Here is a 23,808-nt window from a genome sequence, read left to right on the forward strand (position 1 = left end):
TTTGGGGAGAAGAAGGAGGAAAAAAAAAAAAAGATTGGTAACAGGTTAGCGCAGGTGCCAAGCTTTTAAAGAAAAAAAAATCATCAACCTATACCTTTAATGCTGCCAGAAATCTTTTTTGTGTGATTTGGGCTCAGTCCTGATATTTTATAGTGATGTGTTACCTGTGCAGCTAGTTGCTGCCCTTGTTGGCCAGTGTTCACACCACCATCTGCTGATAGAACTACGTGCATGCCTTAGAGGCCATGATGCACAAGTAACCTGAGCTATCACACAGAAGAGCAGGGGCAGTGAGGTACATTTTAAAAGATCATTTAAAATTTTTTAACATTTAAAAAATTGAGATATAATTTGCATACTGTAAAATGCACCCATTTTAAGTGTATTAAAAGATTAGTTTTAGTAAATTTTTCCAGTTGTGTGTGTCTCATGCTTCTTAGGCATGTTTCTTTAGCATCACCACAATCCAGTTTTAGAACAATTCTGTCAGCCCTAAAAGTCTCTTGTCCGTTCAGTGCATTTTCACTTCCTTTCCCTGACCCAGGACACCACTGATCTGTTTTCTGTCTCTATAGTTTTACTTTTTCTAGAAATTTCAAATAAGTGGAATCATACAATATGTTGTCTTTGTGTCTGGCCTTTTTCATTTAGCATAATGCTTCTGAGCTTCATTCATGTTGCATATGTCGTAATTCCTTCCTTTTTATTATTGAGTAGTATCCCATTGTGTCAATGTACCACATTCTAAAAAGTCCATTCTCCAATTGGTAAACATTTGAACTGTTTCCTGTTTTTGGCTATTCTGAACATAACTGCTAGGAACATTCGTCTACAACTCTTTTTATGGTTATCTGTGGCCAAGAGAAATGAAAACAGATCTTGGTGTGAAATTGTTGGGTTATATGGTGAGAAACTTCCAAGCTGTTTTCCAAAATGGCTGTACCTTTGTACTTTCCACCAGCAAGGGATGTGATTTGCGAGTTCTAGCTTGTTCTTGTCATTGTCAGCACCTGAGATACTTTACTGGATGTCTACAATGTTTCATTTTGGTTTGAATTTCCATTTTCCTGATGCCTAATGGTGTTTAGTACTTTTTTTTGTCTTTTTTCCGTTGTATATCTTCCATGATGTTATCAAATAGTTTGCTCATTTAAAAAAGTTGAATTATTTGTTTTATTGTTGAGTTTGAGTCCTTTATATATTCTAGATAGACATCCCTTATCAGATAATTATTTAGCTCTTTATATATTCTAAATGCATGTACTTTATCAGATAATTATTTTGCCAATATTTTTTCCCACTCTGTAGCTTGTGTTTTCATTTTTAAAATTATGTCTTTTGAAGAGCAAAAGTTTTAATTTTAATGGAGTTCAACTTAGTGTTTTTCTTTGATGGTCTTTTTCTTTTTATGTTTTTCTTCTTTTATGTATTTGGTGTTATATCTAAAAATTTTTTGCCTAATCCTTGATAATTTTCTCCAAATGCTTTCTTCTACCACTTTTGTGGTTTTAGGTCTTACTTTTATATCTATCGTCTTAGCCATTTTGAGTTAATTTTTGTATGGTGCAAGGTCAAGGTCAGGGTTCCTTTTTACCCCCTCCATTTATGTAGCCAGTTTTTGCACCACTTGTTGAGAGGACTGTCCTTTCCTTGCTGAATTACCGTGCCACCTTTGTTGAATATGAATTGATATGAATGTGTAGGTCTGTTTCTGGACTCTTTCCTCCTCTGTTGTTTATCCTTGTGTCAATACATACCCCAGTGTTCTGAATATTGTAGCTTTATAGTAAGATTTGAAATCAGGTAGTATCTTTCAACTTCTGATGCAGCTTTAAAGCAGCCCTAGTTCAAAATTTTTCAGCAGCCTCTGTGTTTATGTGTCTCTCTGGAGGATTATGGGCAGGTAAAGTCGTTAGGACATGCCAGGAAGTCACTTCTACCTTGGGGTGGGATAGGCCTGAAGCTTCTATTTTTCATCACTTTATTGAGTTATGCGTCATAGCCAGCAGCATTGAACAGGGTCATACTTGGCAGGATCATGATTATTATGCCTACTGTGTGCCAGGTGCTTCATGCAATTATCTCATTGAGTACTTCCAAGGTGCTGCAAAGAGCACATCATTATCCTCTTTTTATAGTTGAGTCTGCAGTAACATTTCCTAGGTCATATACCTAAGCTGCTGCTAGTGATGTAATAGTGTTAACAGTGGCAGTATTTACATGGTAAAGCCAGATTCTGAAGCCTGGTCTGTCTGATGATGCTTAAAAGATGACATGTATCCCTCTGCTTTTCTTGCAAGGTTTCTGTCTTTCCTGCTGTCCCCTCTCCTTCCCTTGAAATGCTTTCTATAGGAGCTTTGTGAAAACTGTCAGGACTGATAGAAGAGTAGTGGGATGTTTATTTATTACAGAGTTGTTATTGCCTGTACTACTGCTTTAAATGGCTATTATTTTCCCTTAGTAACTTATAAAACGTTTTGTATTCTATGCTTTAAGTATTTTATTAATTCCTTTTGTTTAGAATGTTACACCAAGATATAATATTACACTGTGGAAATTATCCTCATCTTCGTGTCTCTTATATCTTCATGTGTCATTTCTCTGTCTTTACCATGAATGCATTGGCACTTTTTCCTCATATTAGCACATTAATACAAACTTACTGAATAGTATCGATCAAGCAGTAATAGTTTAATATCATCATTCCTATGAAGATCACAAGTTTTAGCTCTTGATTGTTGCATAGCATCATGTCCTTGAGGAAATTAGTTGTTGGTATGGAATTACAATGGCCTTAAGTAGGCCAGCTTAGTGAATACATTCACCCAGGGTGAGTGACGGGGAAGAGCTGACGAATCCTGTTACGTCACAGTTTATTGCATTCTGCTCACTGCCACTTGAGGAGAATCCATTTGTTTTACTTAGTGGGATAACTTATTTGCGTACAGATTTCCTTTTGCTTTTCATGAATCGTCTCTAACACCCTAGCTGCATTTCATCACATGTGGTGATCTCTAGACCGATCAAAAATCAAAAAGCAATTTTTTTCCTATTTGTTTCCCCTTTAGACCACTTAGATTATGAAATCAGATGTTTCCAGTGCCCTAGAAAAATGGTAATTTGGATATTAAATTAACATTGGTTTTTTCCTACTATTAGGTTGTGTTTATTATTCTAAAGAGTTAAGGACTCTTAAGAGAGTTAATACTGTTTTAAGTTTGATAATTAATCGAAGTGTGAATTATTACAGATTGGTGTCACCTGAAGGAAAAAAATCTAGTAGCTCAATTGTAAAAACATTCCTCGAAGCTGATTAAATCTAGCAGTATATAATAGTTTTTAAGAAAAAGACATGCTAGTAGCAATGAAGCATTTTTCTTGGGCCCCTCAAATAGTAGTAAACACGAATACACGTAAAATAGCAGCACGTGTTTGTTGTGTTCATACTCCTCACTAGGCATCTTGGAAACAAACTTCTTTGGCGCAGTGGAAGTGAGCCTTGTGTGTGTCAGAGAAAATGCCGCAGGGTCCTTCACAGTTAAGCCCTTTGTTCTCAAAGATACACACCCCGAAGAAACTCGGTGAGCGGTTGTGCACATTGTTGAAAATGTCCGGTTCCTTTTCTTGTCCACATTTGCTCTTGCGGATTGTTGTATTATGAGGTAGATTTTTATTTGCAAAATTATAAGCCTTTCGATTCTGTATAGATCAAGTGGTAAATCACAGCAAATGGAGATCACTGTGTGCATTTTACTCATTTCTTTATTCAGCAAACACCGATGTGCACTGTTATCGGGTGCTAGGCACTGGGCTAGCCCCAGGAGGGCAGTGGAAATGGGTCGCTCGAGCCCCCGCTGCTTTTACTCAGCTTTCACTCCTAGTGTTGGACAAGCATCTACAAGAAAGTGTGATAAGTGGCATGGTCGGAGCTCAAAATTTGTGTGTTGGACACCTCATAATGCGCAATGAAATGTGGCCTTACATAAGCCTGCTTCTTGATTTTAATGGAGAAGTGTTATTATGAGTATTACTTTGTATATTGGGTGTAAACATCACATCCACTCTAACGGGTCTAACAGGGTTCTGCGTTTTTAAATTCATGTTTCTTTGTTTATATTGCAGATTTCTCCTGGATTTGGCTACAAATTTATAGATCTTCTGCACTGTGTACAGGCACAGGTAAGTTAAAATTAAGCTTTTCTGTCTGAATATTTTGATTTTTAAGTAAAATCAAATACTTAAAAATTATTCTATTTTTAGTTTAGCAAATAGTATGTAAATAAAATGAATATAAATAAAATACAAAATAGTTGTGTACTTTTTTATTATGAAAATTCTCTATGACTGTGTTAGAGATGACATTCGAAGGTAAAATGACAGCTGTTATCAGTGTTTATATCTTTGGGAAAAGTTTCCGTCTACCCATTGGAAGGGATGAATTGTCATTTCATAGCCTGACAAAATGTTTACATTTATTTTTACGTGTAAGTAAAAGAATAGCTGTTATAGATTTTGGCAGCAAATTTTAGTCTTACGGAGGTAAATGCTTCACATTTAGTGAGCAGGCTTTTCTCGTCCAACCAGTCTGAAATAGCTTCCCAGTCTCTCCTTATCACACAATGCTGATTTATTTTTATCATAATATTTATTATCATGTGACATATTCTTATTTATTTCTTTCTTTATAGTTTCCCCTACTAGAATATAAGCTCTGTGAACATTGGGACCCTCTTGGCTTGTTAACAATAGTATCCCTAACCCTTAGGATAGGCCTGGTGTATAGGAGCGACTGGATAAATGTTTGTTAAAGTAAGATTGGGTAACAAACATCAAGAATTTATTTACATTCAGAGTTACGGAGTGCTGCATCTGTAAATACAAACTAGAAATAGTTTCTTGTACTTATTTCTAAATGTGAGATTAAGTTATATCAGACACTTGAAGTATGTAGCTCTTAAATGTTATAAGAAATTATCTGTGTTGCATACTTTATGAACTCAAGTATGCTCAGTCAGGGTACAGTTCAGAGGCTCGTGCTTCCACTTCTGTTTTTATTGTGTCACTACCCTAGAAGGTTCTCAGGATCCGGTGACGGACAACCTGCAGCAGGTGCCTCTCGCCTCCTCCCTGCATCTGGATCACGCCACCAGTGGATGTGTTTTGTGATATCTTTGTGGAGAGCAAAGTAGATTTGAAAGCTGTCCAGTTTTGTCTCTAAAAATCAAATAAGTTAAAATGTTTCCACAACTTGTCACTGTATACAAAATTTAACTGACTGAATTAGTTTTTCTGTTTCTAGATTGGGGGAATTTTTAAGTCATTTTTCTACCACCTTTATTTATTTATTTATTTAATTTTTATTTTTATTTCTTTTGCTGAAGATTTGCCCTAACTGAATACCTGTTGCCTATCTTCCTCTTTTTTTTTTTGGCTTGAGGAGCATTCACCCAGAGCTAACATCTGTGCCAATCTTCCTCCGTTTTGTGTGTGGGTCACTGCCACAGCGTGGCTGCTGCTGAGTGGTGTGGATCCACACCCGGGAACCCAGCCCAGGCTGCCGGATGCAGAGCATGCTAAACTTAACCACTAGGCCACGAGGCTGGCCCCCTGCCCTCCTTATTGATGTCTGAATTCCTTATCAAAGACAGCTATAACATAAGCTGACCACCCCCCTGCTTGTATCTTTGGCAGTTGTCTTTAAGTATTCCAGGATATTGGTTGCCGTTAGTGTGTTCTTGTTTCTTTTCTTTTTTGACCTATTTTACCTTTTTTAGGCTTTAGTCTCTCTTTCTGCCACTATGATTTTTCATTTATAGAAAGAACTAAGTCTGGCCTTTAGGGTTGTTTTTTTTTTTAAAGTAAAATTTTAGGAGTTAAACGGCTGTTTCTTATTCGCATCTAATTTACAAGTGCAACTTGCAGAGATTCCTTTGTTGATACTAACAGCAGCTATTCGTTACTGCTCTCTTACTGTGTGCCAGGCATTATGTGAGTGCTTTCAGTTATCTTCAGAATAACAGATAAGGAAATTGAAGCTTAGAGAGGTTAAGTGATTTTTCCAAGGTCACATCACATAAGTGGCAGTTTGCCACTCCAGAGACCTTGATCTTAACCACTGAGCTCCATTTTCTGCCTAAATAGCCCTGAATACAAGCATATTTGTGGCAGTAAGTGTAATGTAGGAAAATCATATTTATATTTAAGGACTTCAAAATTAATTTAAAAGTCAAACATTATTTTGCTTATGTTTCGTTAGCAGGTCTTAACTTTTAACCTTTATTTCAAACTGTGAAAGAGGATGACTCATTTGAAGTTTAATGACTACCTAAACAATTTAAAGTTCCACTCTGGCACTTTCATTGCTGCATACTCACTCTTTTGGGGGCAGGTGCATGGGGGAAAGCCATTTGAATTCCTTTTTCTGTTATAAACATGGTATGCTGTGAATCAGCATTCTTTATCCCTTGCAGTATTAGAAATTTTAGGTTACTGGTGGCATCTGTGGTTTTTTGGATGAATCACTTTACCTACAGAGAACAGGTTGTGTGAAATATGGCAACTATACAATTACTTAGAACCCTATCTTGGAAGGTGTAATAATTTATATCTCTGGAGGAAGCTGTTTTTTTTTGTTGTTGTTGAGGAAGATTTGCCCCGAGCTAAAATCTGTGGCAATCTTCCTTTAGTTTGTATGTAGGATGCCGCCACAGCCTGGCTTGATGAGTGGTGTGTAGGTCCATGCCCAGGATCCGAATCCATGAACCCCAGGCCGCTGAAGCAGAGCGTGCAAACTTAACCACTGTGCCACTGGGCTGGCCCCCCAATTTTTTAATTATTTAAGAAATGAAGTGGCATAGTTTTGAGGTAGAGCAGAGTTGGTTCAAATAGAACTTAGCTTTCCTTATTTAGTTTATTTTCGAGGCAGAGAAGGACAGATTATATAAAAATATTTTGAGTCTTAAGTGTATAATACTGTGGATAAAATGTTCTTGAAGACAGTGTTGTTGAATACATGTTAAAATCTTTATTTGAAAACATGATTAATTATATTTCCTCACGCTTTCCGAAAGGATTGTATCTGTGAGTGTAAATGCAAATTCCGGGTTTGAGTATATGGAAAGGAAATTCTGTGGTTTGAATTAAAAAGACAAAATTTATTTAACAGCCTGAACTATGCTTCTTAATCTGTAGCTACATTAGTATTTCCATTCCAGCCTCCCATCTTAGCATTTTTACAGTTAGCCAATAAGATTTTCCTAGAATTGATAGTCAAAACAGAAGCAGACGTTAGATAAATGTGTTTGAAATGTAGCCTTGAGATGTAATTTTCCTTTCACTGTGGAAACTGAACTCACTGTGGATTCTTATATACTCTGGATTTATTTATAAGTTTTTCTCTGTGCCGAGATTTGGGCTGGGCGGGTGAAGAATTGTTCACAAGGGAGAGCCTGACTCTTCGGTACTAACGTATGGAGAGAGAAGTTCAATGAAGCGTAATAGACTTCTTATGATACTAATACACGTTGTTGTTATATGCTAATTGCTCAGTGCTGAACATTATATTAAGCATATCCAGACATAAAAGAAAGTATGTCCGTATTGGATATGACGTGGTTGAAAGTACATTCCAAATGAATATTTGTTGGACTTTGAATTCTCTCTTTGGTGGTAGGTGTGAGAAGATTTGTGATTAGATCTGACTTAACCGAGAGGTGTGTCAGTGCCCAGGAAGATGGGCAGCTTGACGTGAGCTCCAGATCTGCGGCTTGAGCACTGTCCACTGAAAGTCAGGATTAAGCTAAACAAAAATTTAGAATATTTAAATGTGTGTCTTTTGCTTTAGGCAAAAACCTGCCGGCATTTAATTGTATTGCTCCTTTTGTGATATTTCCTTCAAGTGTCAGCATGGTAGGCACTGTGATCTGGAAAGTAACAAATATTTTGACAGCTGACAAAATGCCCTCAATCGTTTATTCAAATTAGAATCCTAATCCTAGCCCCCCTGTGTAGACTCCTCTGCTCTTAGTCTGCAGAATGGACTGCTGGGCTCGGGACAAAATAGACTTACTGCCAGTGGAAGTTACCATCCAATGGGTGTTATTGACGCAAAGCCATCAGTTGGAAATTACTTTTTAAAGCATTTTTACTCTTCTGCTTTCCTCTCTTCTTTGTGCACATGTTAGTGTAAACAGATTGGCTTACTTTTCCCCATAAAACTAAATTCATGCAGCACCCTTAATTCTCCTCTCTCTTCCTCCTTCTCTTTACCTTCAGGCCATCCTTCCTTCCTCTGGCTCCCCTTCCCTTCAGGAACTTGTATTAGTAATTTATATTGTGCTAGCCATGCTAAGTGCTGTGGGAAATATAAAGAATAATTACCAAAAATTATTAAACTGGAAAAGGAATATTAATGCAAATTTAACTCCATATTTCCTTGCTCAGTATTTTTACATTGACGTTTGGCTTTCTGGTTTTTCTTTTAAGGAAAAAAACTAAGCATTGATTTCTGAATGATATGTCTTTTCCTACTAAAAGTCTTAATCTTTGCATATGAGTAGAGAGGTTAAGGCAACAGCAACAACAAGAGCTGTCTATCGTAAGTGAACGTGTTGTTTATGTGGAGTTGATAGTGCTTTGAAAGTGTGCTCCTGGAAAGGTCCACACCTCGTGAGGCGGGTGTGTTGTGCTTAGTGGGGTTGAGACAATCACAGAGTCCAGGTAGTCTTCGTTCCTTTATTTATTTATTGTGGTCACATTGGTTTATAATTATATAAGTTTCAGGTGTACGTCATTATATTTTGACTTGTGTATAGCCTACATTGTGTTCACCACGAAAAGTCTAGCTGCTGTCTGTCAATGTGCAAACGGGCTCGTTTACCCCTTTACCCTCCCCCCACTCCTTTCCCCTTTGGGAACCACCAGTCTGTTCGCTGTGTCTTTGTGTTTGTCTGTTGTTGTTGTTTCTTCTATCTTCCACGTACGAGTGAAATCATAACGGTATTTGTCTTGCTCTGTCTCTTTATTTCGCTTAGCATAATATCCTTCAGGTCCATCCATGTTGTTGCAAATGGTGATTTCATGTTTTTTTTGTAGCTGAGTAATATTCCATTGTGTGTTTTTGTGTACGTGTGTGTGTGTACATACACGTATTCTTTTTCCATTCATCCGTTGATAGGCACTTAGGTTTCTTCCAAGTCTTGGCTGTTGTGAATAATGCTACAGTGAACATAGGGATGCATTTATCTTTTCAAATTAATGTTTTTGTGTTCTTTGGATAAATCCCCAGAAGTAGAATAGCTGGATCATATGATAGTTCTATTTTTAATTTTTTGAGAAATCTCCATACTATTTTGTGTAGTGGCTGCACCAATTTGCATTCCCACCAGCAGTGTACAAGAGTTCCCTTTTCTCCACATCCTTTCTGACACTTATTTCTTGTTTTCTCTTTTTTGAAGATTGGCACCTGAGCTAACAACTGTGGCCAATCTTTTTTTTTTTTTTCCTGCTTTATCTCCCCAAACTGCCCCATACATAGTTGTATATCTTAGTTGCAGGTCCTTCTAACTGTGGCATATGGGATGCCACCTCATTGTGGCCTAACGAGCAGTGCCATGTTCACGCACAGGATCCCAACCAGCGAAACCTGGGCTGCTGAAGCAGAGCGCGTGAACTTAACCACTCGGCCGTGGGGCCGGCCCCCATCTTGTTTTTTTTTTTTTTAAGATTTTATTTTTTTCCTTTTTCTCCCCAAAGCCCCCCGGTACATAGTTGTGTATTCTTCGTTGTGGGTTCTTCTAGTTGTGGCATGTGGGACGCTGCCTCAGCGTGGTCTGATGAGCAGTGCCATGTCCGCGCCCAGGATTCGAACTAACGAAACACTGGGCCGCCTGCAGCGAAGCGCGCGAACTTAACCAGTCGGCCACGGGGCCAGCCCCCCCCCATCTTGTTTTTTTAATAATAGCCATTCTGATGGTCATGAGGTGATGTCTTATTGTGGTTTTGATTTGCATTCCCTAATAATTAGTGATGTTGAACATCTTTTCATCTGCCTGTTGGCCATCTGTATATCTTCTTTGGAAAAATGTCTGTTCATATCCTCTGCCCATTTTTTGATTGCGTTTTTTTTTGTTGTTGATTTTGGATATCAACCCCTTATCTGATGCATGATTTGCAAATATTTTCTCCCAGTTGGTAGCTTGTCTTTTCGTTTTGTTGATGGTTTCCTTCAGGCAGTCTTCATTTAGAAAGGTGGCATTGCTATTTTCTGTGAGTACAGACAGGCAAAGTGATGTTAGTAGGCCTAGTTGCATTGCTGAAAAATATACCAGAAATATAGGAGAATCTGATTTTTCTGGTTAATTCAAATTCTGGAATAGCAAAATTTAGCATTACACACAGCAATTTGAAAACATATTTTTTAAATAAAATTTATAAGGATGTTTCTTAGATTGTAAGAGAGTTGAGTTCAGTTTAGAGCTGTTTTACTATGAGAGCACCATTTGTTTTTGAACTGAGAGTTTCTATGTGTGACTTCTCTTGTCATAGCTGGTATTCTTTAGAAATACTTAAAATTAAGAGTATTAGCAGTGTGTACCTTATATAGATCTTTTGGGTTAGGATGTCTTGGAGGAGGTAGCACTGGGGTCAGTCTTCTGAGAAAGAGAGAGTGCACTCTGCTTTCTCAGCTCTGCTTTTCTGTACTACAGAACAGGTGCACGTGTGCACGGGAGTGGGGAGAAGGGCTTTGCAGATTGTTAATAAAATGTATATCCTCCTGCCCTTTTCTGTTATTGACCTTTATATTTCAATTCAAACTTGTATATCCTACTTATCTGGAGAGTAGAGTTATTGTTAGCTTTAAGGGGAGGTCTCTGATAAGTAGAAAGTGCTACCTATAGTGACTTTAGAAATACCTGGCATTTGATTTGGGGTCAGTTAGTAAGATTTTTAGCTATGCCGTTCCCTTTCACTTTGAAAGGAAAGTGACAAATGTATGTTATTTTCTAGGCAGGTGTTGAATTTGAGCCAGCTGACCTTGCCAGCATCCCCTGCATGATAAAATAGCAAATAAAATCACACTGCTTCCATTAAAAACCTCACAGTTTATTTTTGAAGCTCAAATCATTTTTGTTGCTTTCCACTGTTTACAACATCTAGATGTAAAGGATAAATTGAGCATTTATTTATAAAATTACTCATATCCATAAAATAAATTAAGTGGGTTTTTTTTTCTGTGATTCTTTGGCATTAGGTTATAGATGTTTCCATTGAGACTCAGAAAAGCTGTGGAAAACCAGAGAAGTTAACAGTAAATTTTGCAAATTGTGATTTTAACCTAATTCCATGCATTAGATTGTCTAAGCATTGTTTGCTGCCTCATGAATGATTCATGGATGTCTCCAATCCATGGAAATGTATTTTTTGTCCTGGTGTCAGCTACACTTGTGCCTTCTCATCCTACAAGAGCAAAGGGAGAGTAAGAAGTACATAGACTTTAATATTGGCTAAATGGAAATTTAACCATTTACTCTAAATGTATGTAGTCCAGTTTTGGAGGATCTCCTAAGTACATGTCTCCACGCAAGGTTGATTTTGTGGCGCCATAGTCTATAGAATTGTGTGCCTTCACTACTTTCTGAGGAATTCAAAAATATTGAATTGATTTGGAATTGATTAATTTGAGGACTCCACTTTCTTTAAACCAACAGTTTTGGTCTTTCTTGGTGCCGGTTATAGACATTTCATAAGCAGAAATCATACACTTGAAATTTTGTAGTTTCAGCCTAAAGGAATGGAAGTTTGTTACCTGTCCACATCACAGGATTGGAGCACAGTTTTGCTGCACCTCCTTGAGAAGTGACAGGACTGAAAAGCAGGAGTGTGATAGGCCGGGTGACCTTCAGTGGAGAGATGAGTGGGGAAGCTTACAAGAGACCGGCCAGTGCCTTCCTTATCTGAGTCCTGAGACTTTTAAGTCTTTACCACACTAGAAAAGATTGTCTTTAACAGAAGCAACTGTGTCATAATTATTGAACTGGTAGCTTAAGTAAGAATAGAAAGAGGAGAGGCCAAAAGGAACCAGTTGATCTCTCAGTTTCTTTCAATTCTTGGCCATTAAAAAAGCTATTTGATCTAGATTTCTATGTCTTCCTTTTATATGGCAGTTTTATTACAGTTCAGAAAATAAACTTCTTTTTCTAGGTTTTAAAAGAGTGTGAAAATAGGAGATAGTTTTGCACTAAGGTATTTTGTAAACTATATTGCGACTGCCCATGCTATTATATTTGAATAGAATAGAAATGTAAAATTCCTTTCATTTAAAATAAACATCTGTTAGACAAATTAAGTTGGTTTCAAATGTATATATTTTTGTATATAATGGCAGATTTTGTTTTAGTAACCCAGTGGAATCTAGATTTTCTTTGGAACATTTAGGTTTTTCTCTAAGGTAGAAGTTAGATGTGTAATGTTGCTGCTGCTTCAAAATATCCACAAGGTTTCATAAAATCTTTATTGTCTAACACAGAAATTAGTACTTCTTTGAACTTGTTAACTGACGTATTTATATGTCAAGGTCATGTTCAAACTTTAAAGTATCTTTTGAAAATATAAAATGATAGCTTTTTGTAAAATACTGCTATCTTTTAACTGCATTTTTGTTTTAACATATCCTAGGTGCCAATGCATATTGCTTTAAACCATGAGTGCTCACTGTATCTATTTCCCATCTTCTTATTTTTTTCCCTCCTCATTTAAAAAAAACCAAAAACCAAAAACCTTTCCCCTTTCACACCGCAGTGGCTTGTCACCACAGTTGTTAAACCCCAGAGCCCAATGCTGCCTGCAGTACTGGCCACAGTCCCCACAGATGTTCTGCCGTGGTGACCGTGCTCGAGTCCCTGTGGGATCCAGGGCTACCACACGAGGAGCCACACGCGTTCTTCCTTCTTAACCCTTTCTCATTTTAGAGATAGAAAATGAGGCATTTATTATTTATTTATTCTAATAAATTTGATACTTTTGGCTTATGATATTTCCACTTCGGTGCATTTTTAATTAAGTCCTGAGTTTTACTGAGGTTTCTCTTGATTCAGGGTCCTAGAGCCTACTGGATTTCCAGGACTAATTATGAAAATAACATACCTGGTCATTGTTTATATACCACAATGAGATTTCATGAGGTAGTTAAAGTTTTCACGGTGTTTTGAGGCAGAGGCAGATGTAGGTTACCTTGAAGGGTAGAGAGAGTAAAGGAAAAACAAACATTTACTATGAATTTTGGCAAGACATGGTTCGTGGCCTTTACGTGTGTTGTATCAATTTACACTCGGGATAAATTCTTTGTGGCAGAATGTGAAGTGTGTTCTGATCGTGTCTAAATTCTCTTTGATTTGAAGTTGACACTAAGCCACTTTTTATTTTCAAAGCATTCGCATTTTATATCCTGGGCCATAATGTTTATAGTGAAACAGAACTTTATGTCTTTCAACTCATCTACTTTTAATTGAATCTTGTAACAATTGCAAAGACATTTTGTGCTACCTTCTATAGTAGTTAAGTGGGAAAGATGATTCTGATCTCAGAAAAGGAAAGTTTTCATTAACTTGATCCCGTCAGATGCCTCAAAATGGTCTTTGTCAGAAGAAAGTGCTCAGAAGTTGTAAATCAAGGCTGTGAAGGAAATTGAGTAAGAAAAATCCTACTTCATTAAAATCTTTTTTTACTGTCTAGAGCAACATGTCGGTTAATATTTTTTCATGGTTTTAGTCACAGAACATTTTTAACGTTAACGGCTGCCCATATATGCACGTGTAATTTTTCTGCATCAATATGTCATTACATATATAAATTTGTTTTATCTAAAATAACATTACTATATTACCAAAGATTAATAATAATGATGGGACGCCAAACAGGTGGAAAGTAGGACATGAACACAAATTAAGATGTTTATGTTTCAGTCAGTCATCTATTTAATTAAATGTACGGTTTACTTATATTTGATTACATTTCATAGTTAGAGGCCAACAGCAATGTGGTTTCAATACAGAGACATGAATGTGGAACCAAGTATTATTAACACAAGATCCTGTTTCAATCATAGTACAAATGGCATAGAAAGTTCTTGGAACTGAGATATCATTTATAGTTGCTAGCGTGCATATTGGGCATATCATGTGCCAGGTAGTATTCTAAACTCTTCTGATAGTAATCCACATAATCTTCAAAAGAAACTTAAGTAACTGTAAGTAACTGCTGTTATGATCTTATTTTAGAGTTGGGAAAATGAAGGCACTGAGAGGTTCAATTGACTCACCCGGTGGTGTTCACCTAATTTAATTTAGCTAGTTAGAGGCAGAATTGGGATTCAAACCCAGTCTGTCATTGGTAGTTTGTTTTTTTTTAAACCAGAAATTGGGTCTATTTGGGAATAGCAGGGGAATTGCAATTCAGGAAGCACATGCTATAGCAGGCTACAGGCGAGTCCCTGAGGGTTTGGGGCGATTTGTATGTCTAGGCAGGAAGGACAAAGCCGGGGAAGTCCAGCCAGAGTCCAAGCAGTGAGTTCATTGGCTTGAGGATGGGGAGTGACTCTTGGTGGGTGTTCATTGGTCAGGAGCAAAGTCTCCGTCTTCTATAAATCAGGCATTTAATTGAAATCAGTCTCGCCGTTCTTAAGTTCCGTTCTTCTGAGGGCCCCTGTGTGAGATTTTCCGTTCAGATCTTCCAGTTCCACTTTAGATTGAAATCCTTTTACATTTTCTCCTCTTGATCAAGATCTTTTGCAGAAAACATCATTGATTAACATGTCATTTAAGCCATGTTTTTCTTCTTTCTTTTTTTTTTTGTTCAAAGACACTGTCAGATAGCGTACATGACTTTCAGAGCTGAGAATGACCCTCCTCAGGTGTCTTGTCCCATGGAGGAGGGAAATGGCAAGTGGATTTCATTGGCCTCCCTTGGACAGTGAAAGGAACTAGAAATAAAGAATCTCAGTCGTGCTCCTCTAGAGTGGTCAGCTCAGTTTCCGTGGTCAGTTGAGTTTTAGGATAAGCATAAAAACGATGTTTTAATACTGCACATGTTGGTAGTGTTTTGCCTGTGAAAGTTTGCGTATTACATAGGGGAAATTACAGGTACTCGTAAAAAATTAAAAAAAGACCAATGAAGCCAAAAAAAATTAATAATTTCAAAATAAAGTTGCAAACTGACCTAAGTGTGGGTAAAGGATCTGACAAAGCTTAGCTTGTGTTTGCTGTCTCTTCCCTTCCAAAGAAGGTCTAGGGCTCCATATCATCGTGACTACTAGAAAAACTGAAAGCCCATGAAGTTGCTAAATTGTATATTATATCGGAAATGATTATCTGACATTAATTAATAAAGGCAAATGCAAGTCACAGAAATGATAATAAGCTGTTCCTTGGTTTCAAATGAGGTTACACTGATAATTAATTCAGTGAGATTTGCATTTAGATGTTCTGTTAACGTGGGTTATTTTGTTTTGAAAGATGAAAAAGGGGGGGCTAGCCCATTTTCTTTTTCATGTTCTCTTTAAAAATAACTTTAGAGGTTTTCTGCAATTTAAAAAATCTTAGGAATTTCCTGGAATTCGCATAATAAGAAACTTTATGTTGGGACCCTTTCACACATAGAGAAGAAAATATTCAATTCAAAAGCAAATTTCAATTTTAATTTAGAAAATATATTTCTAAGAGTAACTACAGAATCCTTTCAATTACTTTAAAAAAGCCTCAATTTATGTTGAAGTACAGTTTCTATTTCATGTTGACTATATAATATTTCAGATAATCATAATGTCAATTAACAGACATGGCGTTTACATTTTATAAAATGTAAAAATTAGGCCACCCTCACTCTCAGATTTTTCCTGGTTTTTTTACATAGGGGAAATTACAGGTGCTCTGTAGGAGCAGTGCATAGTGTTTTTAGTTGCTTATGAGTTTTTGTGATATAATTAGCGATATTCACCATGAACAAAAAATGAAGTTTTAATTACTTACCACCTCAAATTTACTTTATTCACAGCTGCTATTTTCCTTTTCTTTTATAGCTGTTTTACAAGCATTTACGTAATAAAGTTATAATTTGATTCTGTGAATTATGCTTTCAGTGTTTCAATAATTCATCCTATTTCTTAAATCACTGGTTAAATCTAGCTCTAAACATTTTAGAGTCTTTATTTATATTGTAACTTATGGTTGTTAAGTCTTTTTAAAAATTTGTTCATATACCCTCCAGTAATGGCTTGACCACATCCTTTTAAAATAAAATGTGGAAATAATATTTTTATAAATCAGAATATAAAGAAGTTTTAAGAAAGAAGCTTTTCTTGCATGCTGCCAGTCCTTAATATACATTTTATTTCATCAAATTCTTAATGGCAGCTTGGGAGAGAGAAATTATCCCCATTTTCTGGTTGAAAACACAGGCTCATAGAGATTAATCAAGGTCATACAGTGAGCTGGGTAGCCCTAGAATTTGAACCTGGGACAATATATTTCCCAAATCTCTTCTCTTTTTAGTAGGACCTCCTCTAGTGATACAGATGGAACTTCTTGATTAGGTGAAAGCCCTTGCTTTTCATTCCCCAGCTAACTGACAGTCTTTTTTAATTCAATCTGTCTTTGTCTTCAGAGCAGTTGCTGTGCACACAGTAAAGTAGGAATGTTTTAGGTATACAGAAGCGATATAAATGGCCTTTATTCCACCCACATCTTACAATGTAGTAAGAGAAATGGCAGACAGACATTAAATTACTTAAATGAGATTACAAAGCAATGTATCAACAAATGTAAAATAACGTACCGTAACAGGTACACAATATGGGAAGGGTAATGGACAGTGGACTCGTCGCTGTCCGTCTCTAGACATTCTTGACCATGTGGTTATCGTACTCTGCAGTCTGCAATCCTACTGTGTATTCTAGATCTTTACAACAGGAGAAGCTAGAATTGAAACACAGAAATAAGAGGTATCTTTTGTTGATGGGACTCGGGCACCACAAAGACAGAAAAATCCCTGCTGATTACCACCTTAGCTGGAAGTGTTGTGGGAATGTGGGCACTTAATGCTGGCTACTACCTTCCCAACCTAGCACAGCTGGAGTGTAAATTTTCCTGCTAAATGATAGGGGGGAATCCATAATGCTTGGGTTTATACAAAGCACTAAGTAAATTCTTGTTGATTTTAATTTACCTCCTAGAGTTTAAGAAATTGTATTCGGTATACTCTCTGGTTGAAGAATACCTCTAGTTGAAGACGTATAAAAAGTGATTAAGCATGATGGAATAAAAACTATTACACATGCAGGGATATTATAGGAACATGTCCTTTTGACGAGCAGCCAGTTGTGGGGACATTGGACAGAGAGAATAGTCTAGTTTTATCGAGCATCTGAAGTAAGCCTACTTGGAGGACCCTTTAGTCTTGATATTAGTTTGAGTCTAATCTATTCTTTCTGTTCAAATTCCACTTCCCTACGTCTCTAAGACATCTGTTCTTTTTGTGGTATGTGGTTTTGTTATATTGAGATAATTCATAGAAAACACTTAGCACAATGTCTATCACTCAGAAGATTGTTTTTAAAACCTAGCTTTTGTCTTCCTCATTCTCCTCCCTCTCCTTATCATTCGCTTCTGTTCCTCGTCTCTGATTCCTGTTCCTAGTCTAAGGTGAGTTATATTTCTGAAAATTTCAGATCAGTAACTCAGCAGCAGCTCCCAGCTGAGTTCTACCTGTTGCCCAGGCCATGTACTCTACTCTTTCTCTCTCTGTGTTTTTCCTCCTGGTATTTCTCATCCATTGTGTGCCTTGAAAGTCTTAACTCATACTGCCAAAGGGTAGAGGCAAGGCTTCTTTCCTGAGTAACAACCTAATAATAAGTTGAAACCACCTTTAATAATACACACATTCATGCATGCATGCATACATGCATACATACATACAGTCGCTTAAGAAGTGATGCTCATAAGTTTGCCACAAATGATCTGATCATGCAGTTTGGTAACAGACAAATTGGAGATGGAATAAAGGGGCTGAAAGAGTTGAGGTTCCTTCCCATTATCTTCTTTCCTTTCCAGCCTACTAAGAAGAAATGAGTATCATGAGAGCTGGAGACCTTCAAAGAGTGATGGGTCAACTGAAAAATCAGTTTTCTGGGATTTCTTCTTGAAAATCACTGAGTATTTCTACTAAATTTTCTTTTAATATGTGTTTCCTTTGTGATTACTCCCTCACCTTCTTCTGCCTACCCTCTGTCAAGCCTCCTTTTAGGTGGAGGGAAGAAAGATAAGGAAGACAAAGAGGAGGACATTTATTGTTAAGATTTGCTCCCCACCAGGGGTTTGCACAAATTCTCAATTGGGAGTGTGGTCCAGAGATTCTGAGGATGAGAATACAGAGAGGTGTGGAAAGTGTTAAGCCTGCCACTGTGAGACTCCAGCCGAGGGTCCTTCGTGTTCTTCAGCCTCTCTCGTCAAATTCTAGTGTACCTCACTGTTGTCAAGAGATATTGTCACCACTGGCAGTCATCTAGTAAAGAGGCAAGAGAGCGATTTTTCAAAAGGAGCTGTCGCACATTTATTCAAGAGGAGTCCTTTTGAACATTCTTATTTCTAAATTTGTTATGGTAAGCTTGGGAAAAAGGGAAAAAAACCATTCAAAATGTGACCAGCCAAATAAAACAAATATTATCATTTTGACGAATTATCAGAAAAAAACCTTTTAGTAGTGGAGTCTTTAATTTAAAATGTTTGCCAGGTAGACAACATACTTTTAATACCTTTTTTACTGATTGTTCTAGCAGTTGCTATAACCAATAAAAAGTTAAGCCGGAGTCCTCAGATCTTTGAATCTTACATTAAAAAAGGCACAAGTGAAACAAACGTGTGGGAGCCATTGGGCTGTTCACTGGCGTGGTTCCACACTGGTGGCTCTGAGACCTTGAGCAAGTTGTTTCTTTTTCCTGGACTCATTATGTCAGAATCTGAAAGATTACATAGAAAAATCCATTGTGACTCTGCAATTAATCTAAAAAACCATGAACAGTTTAAATGCGTCATTTGGCATTACAAATAAACACTTCTGCTTTGGGAGTAGAGGGGAAAAATGATGTAGTTTAAATAATGTGTCCCTAAAAACTGCTACTCTCAATATCTGTGGCAAAGTTTAAATTCCCCACTAGTTTCTGCCTTTTGCCTAGGACATCTCTGAGAAGCCTCTTCGCGCTTCGAGGATGAACTGAGTAGTAAGGTAACAGTGCTGGCACTGAGTCCTGGAAGGAGACACCAGCAGATCGGGAGTCGAGTCCGCACGAACCTGAGCTGACGAACAGGCCTGCCTTTCCCCAGTTGTATTCTCAGTGCCTGGCCCCGCTGGTGGGGGCCTCCTGAATGTCTCTTAACACGAAAATTCCATTCTAAGTGAACACACACACACACACACACATGCAGTGAGTATGTTAGTGCTTTAGAAAACCAGGACACTGGCATCGCTCTGGACAGTTACTGCACATCAGAAGTGGATCGCATCACTTGGGTTTAATAGTCTACCAGACGCAGTACTACCAAGCTGACACTATTATTAGTGATGTTGAAAGAATCATGGAATTTATAAGAGGGAAACTTTACAATTGGGAAAAAACAAATCCAGTGACCTGCCCAATTCTGTCTAATTAAGTAGTAGTAAAGATGGGATCCACGGTAGAGTTACCTTGTCACCCTTGTAGGCCTTTTTTGGACAAGTGTTTTTGTGGTAGTTGATACGTGCATGATAATATGCTTTTATTAATCTTTATAATCAATCTGTATGCATCTAGTTGGATATGATGAACTTAGATTTACATGAAGCCCTCCTGAGATGCTGAATTAAATTGTATTTTTCCTTTATGTTGCTGTTAAATAGAATCTCCTGAAAGGAAGTTAGAAAATAGCCTGTGCATGTACACACTTAATAATTTGTTGAGGTTAGTAGACAGTCCGTATTATCTCCTGCCCCTTATAAAGTTTTCATTATTTTGTATTGGTATCAAATATTCAGAATGATAGTCCTAAGGACTGTAAGATCTTAAATAATAGAGGAAGATAAAATTATCTTTAGAATGTTATATTTACTAAAATAGGAGATTATGATCGTATGTTTTTAGGAAGCTTTGAAATAAATAGTGAACCAAATTTGGTGATGGTAGTGGGATAACATAACTTGTCATCTCACGAGCATTCTGATTAATAGTGCTTTTATTGCATAATGTCCATTTTGCAGGTGCAAAGACCTGAAATTCTAAAGCTTAATGCTTTTCCAAAACAGAGACTGTGGGTAGCTGTCAGACATACCCACCATGTGCAAGTCCTGGGCCTTGGCTGTGTTCTGCTGCGCGCTGTTAAGGCAGGACACTGCGGGCAGAGGGCTGCTTGTCTCTTTTCTCTGAGGCCTCTGCTTCTGCTGTGTTGTTACTTTTGCTGCTCCCATCCAAGAAACCCAGTGGGGCAATGAGTTTTCTAGTCTCCCAGTGGGGCGATGAGTTTTCTAGTCTAGAGGCTTTTCTGGGCATACTCCCCAGCTCCCTGCAGTTAACTCACCTTTTCCCCTGATCTACTTGAGGCCACAAGCATAGTGTTTTCTGTATTACCTGCTGCTTAGGCTCCCTGAATGGGAGAGGAACTGAAGTTCTTACAGCTACAGAAACATCTTTCATACCCGAGATTTCTTACATTTTTTGTTCTAAATTTTAATGACTGGCTTATGATGCTTAGTTAGCATCTTCCTTAGATGTTTCCATAGCCAGGATAGCTGATACACATGCCACTGCTTCCTGCCCCCCGGCCCCTGCAGACATCTATACCTGATGTGGCATTCTTTCCATGCAGCGTACACTGGCCTCCTTGATATTCCGTATGCAGTGGGAAGCCACCAAGGGTGTTATGCAAAATCATTATTTAGGAAAAAGAGCCTGGTAGACTGCATAGTGTGGATACGGACACGCAAACCCATTTTTTAATGATTTTTCTTTGTCATATTGTTCTTTCTGCTATACTTTATGAGTCACTGAGGACAAAGATAGTCTTAATTTTGACATCTTCCCCTATCTCCAAGAAAAGAAACGTATCTTAGATGAACGCCTAATTTTGTAACATTTCATGAACACTATTCAGAAAAATGGGCTCCACTCTTCTTCATAGGGAAGTAGTAGTTGAACTGAGTATAAAATTCAGTATTTCTGCATCTTGCACGAAATTGGGAAGAATCCTACATAACCAAACCTGATCCTACAGTCTCACCACATTGATTCCCTAGAAAATGAATTTTGATTTACTCACAGATATGTAGGTAAGAAAAGTATCTCAAGAATTAAAACAAGTAATGTGGATTCCCACATAATTATTGTCTCCAAATTGCTCTAATTCTGGTGCTGGCTTTATCCTCCTGAAAGCTTCAGATGTCCAGGGGCCTTAGGGTCTCCCCTGGCTCTGGCAGCTTGACTTGTATTGTTTCACCCACCAAAGGAAGTAGTAGGAGTTCAGCTGTGGTGCTGGAAGTCACACTTTCCACCAAGGTATCCCCAAGAATTTGTCTGAGCTCTAAGCTATATCAATGTTGGTGCAAAATGGCAGATAATTGAAAGATAAGTATAGTCTTATTTTTGATGCCTAATTATAGGATAACACAGGTGGATGACGTGTAGTCCTGCACTCTTGACTGCCCAACAGAAACCCAGTTCAAACCAGTGTGAAAAAAACTGGAATTTATTTACTCACGTGGGTGGGAAGTCCAAGGCTGCGACTGGCTCTGGGCACATCTGGATGGAAGGACTGAAATGATGTCCTCAGAACCTTCTCTCTTTCTTTTGTCTCTACTTTCCTCTTTTTTTCAATTAGGACTTCATGTGATAACGCAGAAGGTCATCAGCAGCTCTGGCTTATACGATTTTAATGGCCAGTGGCCTCCTTTAAAGACGGTGTTTCTTTCTTGAAAGCTCCAACAGAAATCACAGGAATGACTCTCATGGGCCCTGGGTGGATTACCTGCCCATTTCTAAACCAGTCCTTCCAGGAGACTGGGGGTAGAACAAGCATTTTGGCTAATCCTTGGTCACGTGAGGGGCTGTGTGGAAGGGTGGATGTCAGTCCAATTGGGAACCAGATGGCCTGACAGGGGAGGGTTGCTTACCTTTGTTGGAGAGAGGTAGCTGAGATTAAAGTTTGTGTTTTGTGTTTCTTCACCAGTTTTTTTTTTTTATCCCCCAAGCCCAGAGCTTAGAAAAGTCATACCTACTCACAGGAATTATTCAGGTATAATAATAAATAGCATTCTCTCATCAAAGCCACAAATATGTGTTGAGAAGCCACTCTATGCCATTCATTGTACTGGATCCACTAGCTATGAGAAAAGACAAATTTTGCTTGATTGAAGCTTATATTATCATGGAGATGATGGCATAAAAAGGTAGAATGTAAACAGTTCTGTGGCTAAGAGAAGAATCCACAGAGAGAGGAAGGGGCACTTCCAAGCAGAGAGGGCGGCATGTACAAAGGTCCAGTGGTGAGAGAGAGTAATTAACTGAAGTAGTTCCTCGTACAGTCCTGTGCCACACAATGATGTTTCAGTCAACAATGGACCCACATATATGTTGGTGGTCCCATAAGATTAGTACCATATAGCCCAGATGTGTAGTGGCTATCCATCTAGGTTTGCGTAAGCACACTCTATAATGTTTGCACAACAACAAAATCACCTAAAGGTGCATTTCTCAGAATGTATTCCCGTCATTAAGTGATGCATGATTGTGCACGCAACAGAAGTAGTCAGAGATGAGGATTGTAGAGGTTAGTGGGGCCAGATCATCTAAGAGTCTTTTACCTGCTAAGCCATTTTACTTTAATCTTGAGGGCCGTGGGGATCCTTTGAAGGATTTGATGCAGGGAAATGAAATGCTGAAACTTGTGTTTTAGATGAATACCCTGCACTGGGGCAGTTGGACTGGAGAGGGGCAAGACTGGAGGCTGAGACACACTAGGCTGTTGAGGTCACCCAGGTGCGATGATGACAGGGACTGAGGGGGTGGTGGCAGAGGCGGTGGAGGTGAGGAGGTCTGAGCGATACTAAAGCGCGTTGGTCGGAAGGTAGTCAGTGAATGCTCAGGGAGGGAGGGCTCATTCCAAGTCCTTCAGAAGACCTGGCTTGGTCTCCTGTGGATGTCCAAGTTCCCTGTGATCTGCATCATCCCATGAGCAAAAACGAACTCGTAGGTTTTCTGTATTGACAAAAATAGGAATATGGGAATTCAGATTATTCACAATAGCCAAAAAGTGCAAACAATCCAGATGTCCATCAGCTGATGAATAGATAAAATGTGTATATGTACTATAGAACATTATTTGACAATACAAAGAAGCGAAGTACTGATACATGCTACAAAATGTATTATCCTTGAAAACATTATGTTTAGTGAAAGGAGCCAGTAATAATAGGCCACGTATTGTATGATTCTACTTATATGAAATGTCCAGAATAGGCAAATCTGTAGAGATAGAAAGTAGGTTAGTGGTGGCCAGGGGCTGGGCCAGGAGTGGAGGAAGATGGGAGACATTGCTGATGTTGTGGGGTTTCTCTTCAGACTGATGAAGTTGTTCGAAAATTGATTGTGGTGGTGATTGTACAACTCTGTGAATATACTAAAAACCATTGAATTATACACTTTAAATCTGTGAATTGTATGATATGTGATTATCTCAATAAAGCTGTTATCAGAAATATGAATATGGGAGTAAAATCACCCTTAATTTATCTAGA

The 23,808-nt window shown here is 38.0% G+C and overlaps 1 protein-coding gene across 7 annotated transcripts in view; it reads left to right on the top strand.

Annotated features, from left to right (window-relative positions):
- Window positions 1–23,808, top strand: part of NCOA2 (nuclear receptor coactivator 2) — a 268,109-nt gene that overhangs the window by 86,666 nt on the left and 157,635 nt on the right. For all 7 annotated transcript variants that reach the window (XM_014862661.3, XM_070481100.1, XM_044780309.2 and 4 more), the window contains exon 2: window positions 4,123–4,179. The gene's annotated coding sequence lies outside the window, so the exon portion shown is untranslated. The remainder of the gene's footprint in view (window positions 1–4,122; window positions 4,180–23,808) is intronic.

Source organism: Equus asinus, chromosome 12 (assembly GCF_041296235.1).
Source record: "Equus asinus isolate D_3611 breed Donkey chromosome 12, EquAss-T2T_v2, whole genome shotgun sequence".
In the NCBI taxonomy this organism is placed as follows: Eukaryota; Metazoa; Chordata; class Mammalia; order Perissodactyla; family Equidae; genus Equus; species Equus asinus.